We start from the raw sequence: 5,474 nt of genomic DNA on the forward strand, positions 1-5,474 counted from the left end.
CTGCAGAAACCTTCTCTTAGTAGCTGTAGGCAAAGTGGGTCTTATTGTTTTTTTCCAACTTTCCTGAGGAGGTTCGATAAGTGGTATCCAGCTTCTTATGGCTTGGCTACATTCATTTCAAATAAACTACAATAATTAACTTATCTGATTTTTAAAATGTGGCTGTTAACCTGATAATGCATTGGTCCTTGTAGCCCTAAACCCTGGCACGGGTGTGAGGCTGTGCACATTTTCTGTCCCTCTGCGGCTGTGTCGTCTTGTTTACCCCAAGGAGCATTAGCTTTTTCATATGCTTGTATCCAGGAAGTCTTTAAGTGGAGAGAGAACCATGCCATTTGGCAAAGCTGCTTTCCTCGATGAGCGATCTGTGGTTTATGTGATTATGAAGAAGGTCTGATTTTGTGATGAGACATGGGTTTACGATTTGCTATAACAATGTACATTTTAACGAGACTCTGACCATGCGTGCAATTTAGAGGAATTCTTCAATATTAAAGAAACCATTCATTTCGTTAAACATGAATTAATCTTTCATAACCATTTAATGAAAGAAATCGAGCTGTAGTAATTGAACAGAATGTTGGATTCATATTCTTCATGTGGGGTGCGTATAGAATAGAGCTGCATGATACTGAAAAAGATTCACATCGTGATATTTAAAATTTTTGCTATAAATATTGCAATGTTTATAAAATAAAATAAGACTGAACATTTCCCAAAATAAACTATAGCCAAACAGAACTAAGCTATCTACCAATAGTGCCTGTCAAACATGAGTGATCATAGGATTTGACCCTTATGGGGGCTCAGTCAGCAGGAAATAAGGGATGAAATTGCTTAAATAGATTTAGAATAATTTTGGCGGGGGAATGGCTGAGACAAACATAGGGTGACTGAAGAATCACAATCATAACTTGGTGGTGCAAGATGTGCCAACAAGAAGCAGTACTGACAAATCACTTGCTTTTGCTCAATATTGGCTCTATGGAATACAAAATATTTCCATGCCGTAGAAGACAAATGCCTTTTGGTGACCTGCCCTGAGTCGTTTTTCTCCTCCTCTCTAGAGCTGGGCGATATGGCCAAAAATGTTATTACGATAACAAAAAATCAATTTCAGCCGATATCGATAATTATCACGATAAATATCAAATCCTTGTTTCTTTCCAGCTTAAAGGCTGATTTTTATTCCTGAGTAAAAATTGAAGAAACCAGGCAGTTATTTGTACTTGTACATTTTTCTTTATTGTCAGAACGTAACAAACACTGACGAACCAGCAGTGATGGCCAAAATTACACTTCTGGAACAATATGCTCCGTTTTCTGACCCCACTAGATGGAGCTCTGTTGAAAAGGAGGACTCAAAGCATATCTAAAAGGAGACCAAAAGCGCAACGTGTACCTAACAGCATTTCGCTGAGAAAAAAGATGGACAGGTTATTTTATTCATTGCTGAAGAAACACTGCCCCTGGAATTCTTCCTATTGGTTCTTAATTCTCATGGACTGAATTTTACTGTGAACTTTACTTTGGGATTTCGTTGGATCACCCTTATTGAATGGGTTGCCAACAAAATAATGTGAGATTAACCATGGATATGTAGTATTTAGCTTCTTCGAGTAGCCTAGCCTGACTTTGACATCACTTTGACTTACAGTGTAAATCATTTTGCTTAATTTACTTTCTCTATGTCAGAATAATTGCTGCTGAAACAAAGGTTATGGTCCTGTCACTTGACTTTATCATCTTTCATAATATAGTATATAACCATATAATATTTTTGTGAGCTTATTATGTGTTTTTGGTAGGGCTGAACAGTATTGGAAGTCTTTTTGCGATATTTAAACTTTTTTTGTGATATTTAAGAGTTGAAAATTAACTATATACCCAAATAGAACTTATCTACCAACAAAGTCTGTCAAGTAAGTTGGTGGTGTTGCTGTTCGTTGTGCCAACAGATACAAAGCAGTGCCGACAAATCACTTGCTTTTGCTCAATATCTTCTCTGTGTATTACGAAATATTTCCATTCAACGGAAGATGAATGTCTTCATGACCGGTTCTTGATTGTTTTGTCCTCTTTTTATTTTCTCACAAACATGCCGCATGGTCTGTGAGTGACTCAAATAGCAAGGAGGAGAATAATTGATTGCCTCACAGTGCATGGAGAGCTCATGCAAAAGCGGTAACTGATATATTATATATATGTTTTACATATATTAGATGATGTTGAAAAGGGGAGCCATCGTTAGGATTGCAAACCTTTAGTGTTGTTTCATATGACTGATCAACAATGTTTTAGAACAACTTATGGTCTGAAGTGAACCCAGCAGAATATCATGGTCCTTACTACGTGACAGTTGCATGTGCATGAAATGCTATGTCATTATTAATGTCACACATTGTACAGGCTTAATATTGAGGGCAGCGCAATGTCCCAGCTCTGTTGCCACACACTGCTACATGTGTGTGTGTGTGGAGTTGCGCACACACACAGAGTGAAAATGGATGGCATTTTAGCAAATTCTCGATTTTCATTCCACTGTCCAGAAACATAACCTACATGAGCTGGAGTGTGTAAGCTGACCATATGTGTGACTGAATGTGCACCCTGCAATATTTCTTTGGTTCTTGCCTCACTCTAATTTACGTGTTTTTATTATATTGTATTGTACTTTTTTATATAAACGATTACTTAATGAATCATGAAATTAATCGGTAGATTACTTTATTATTGACATAATCAATAGTGACAGCCCTAGTCTTAACCCAGCTGAATATCATGGTCCTTGTGATGTGACAACTGCATGTGCATATCATGCAATGTCCATATTAATGTCGCACATTGTGCAGGCCTAGTATAGAGTCATGTGACCCTGGGATGTGAGAAGGGAACAGTGATTTTATTCTGGGCTGGTAGCAGAGGAAAAGTAGCAACACAAGACAGAAACCACAGACTGCTATTTGGGCATGAGCATTGGGGCAAACAGTATTCTGCTAGCCTTAGATTGCATTCAGTGTTTATGGTGCTGTATGTAACTCACACAGTGCGTCTTCATGTCCAATTTGGTTCCAGTGTCTCAGTATCTGTGGAAGGGAATAATCAGCCTGTATCTGGAAAGCCTCAGGGAGCCATCATGTTCCTGATGACCTAATTTTATGATGCAGCCTTAAAACAGGAAATCCATAATGTTAAAGCTTGACTGCCCATCTACATGTTTGCATCCAGATATGGCTCCTGAGATGGTGTCTATCAGCACATTGACGGCAGTGTTCAAATTCAATTAGCGTCGCCCTATTCACAATACATTTTATAACTGTCTTGCTGATCGAGTTCGATAGAGCGTTAACCTCTTTTAACCTGTCTGTTCTCAAGTGACATAATGTAAGCTCATGGAATTTCATCTGGCCCGAAGACTTCGAATTCCTGATTGCTCTGGGGTGCTTGCATTGGGTACTAACAGTTAGCACAGCCAGGGCTGGGTGTTTGATTTCCACTTCCAGCATGTGAAGTGTCGAGAGTCAATTGAGGTTCCATCTAAGGTGTGCCATATGCTTTCTGGGGCAGACTTGAACCTGTAGTGCATATGTACTGATGGAATGCATGTGACTCTGATGTTTGCCCAGATGTCTTTGGAAGTATTGTTTCCAAATGCTTTTATGCATTTTGAGTTCCTCACCCACTTTGATGGCATTAAATTTGTCACTGTTTTCTCTAAAATGCCCTTAAGCAATCATCTTATATGACAGCATCTAGAATAAGGAAGTAGCAGGAAATGTATCAGAGTGTCCATGTACAGACTAAACAGAAAATATATCAATTTAAATGTATATCTTAAAAGAATGCCAGATACTTCATTCTATAAAAGCCAGAGAAATTTGTCCTCTTCTGTCCTTTTGAGTTATGTTATAACAAGGCAGTAGATCTGAAGTTGAGCAAAATGTCACCAAGGGAGATCTCTCTCTATCTCACTCTACATTTTTGTTTTATCGTTGTATTTTAAACTCAGTTTATGGAACAAGTTTTCATATTAGAAGGCAGCCAAAATAAGAATCAGATGTATATTTTAGGCAGGAACTGTTTAATGGTATGCTCTGTCTCATGCTTTCTCCTTCTTGGATAGGCGCTGGGCTGACTAACTCTGTATTTAAAAAGTATTTAAAGAGTGTCTAAAATGATACATTAAAAGCAATATTCATTTGTCAAGATCAGTTTAGGGGGATAGTGTGTGTATGTGCCTACCCGAAGCCTCTCTAGGGTTGATTTTGCTTCTGGGGGAAACAGGAAGGAATTTCCTTGTCAAGCTTTATAAGAACAGTGAAGGGTGAATTTGTCACTCTTTGTTAGTTTCAGAATTTACAATTGCAGTTACACCAGGCTGTTTAATTATCTGTCATCTGTGCCACAATGATTGTGTCAGTGAGCGTTGGCATGGTCTCTGGGTTCAATCCCAGAATCACTTTTGCAAATTACAGGTTATAAGCCAGGTGCTTTTGATTTTTATTTGGCTTGATTTTTGTTTTATTTATCTGATTTGAGAGAGTGAATTTCTGTCTGCTTGCAAGATATGCTATTGCAAAATTATCAGTACAAAGTAGGAAAAGCAAGGATTATATAATGACACTGAGGAGGTCCAAGTGAAGAGGTGGTTTAATACAAAAGCAAAGATTGTTGTCAGATGGGGGCACAGTCAAAACCGGAGAAGCACATGATCCAAGGGGCAAACGCAGGTACAGGCAGAAGGTCAGTAGTAAGAAATAAATCCACAAGGCAACCAAAACCAGGAAAAGACACAGGTCACAATTCAATAATGAAGGTTGTCCGAAATGCTCAGTAAGGTGCAGGCACTCAATACTTCCCACAAAGGCAGTGAAATTGCTGGCTTAAAACCAAAAAGTATTCAGGTGAAATAAGCTTCAACTGTGCAGAATTCTGGGGATGACTATTGGTGTAGGTAGGGTCATTCAGGTGAGACTGACCGTGGCTGAAGTTAGTCTGACATGGGCATAACATTATATAGTCAGATCATTAGGACTGAAAGGCAGAGGGTCACCCTACAGGAGGAGTTCTTAAACTCTTTGATCAAAGACCCACATCAGATTTTTTTTTAAGTCATAAGTCTGGAACAATTTTCAATAACAAAGTAGCATTTCATGAACTTTAATGAATTGACAATAACTTTCCGTATATGCATCCATATATAACAATAATGGGAAGTTTTTTAATGCTTGCTTATCATTTTTGTACTTCAAACAATGTTAAGTCTCTTTATGTTAACCGTATTGATTCATAAGATGCATTATGAGATGGGTCCAGATTAACTTGCAGTTCAGTTCGCATCTGGAGAACCCCTTCTCTGCCATATAATGAATCTAGTGCTGGAACCATGTATCAATGTAATTGATTTACATCACTGGGGTCTGGGAAAGTTAATTAATGTATGGTGTTAATTTTGAAGCCATAACACGTTATTT

This window comes from Brienomyrus brachyistius, chromosome 11 (genome assembly GCF_023856365.1).
Source record: "Brienomyrus brachyistius isolate T26 chromosome 11, BBRACH_0.4, whole genome shotgun sequence".
NCBI lineage: Eukaryota > Metazoa > Chordata > Actinopteri > Osteoglossiformes > Mormyridae > Brienomyrus > Brienomyrus brachyistius.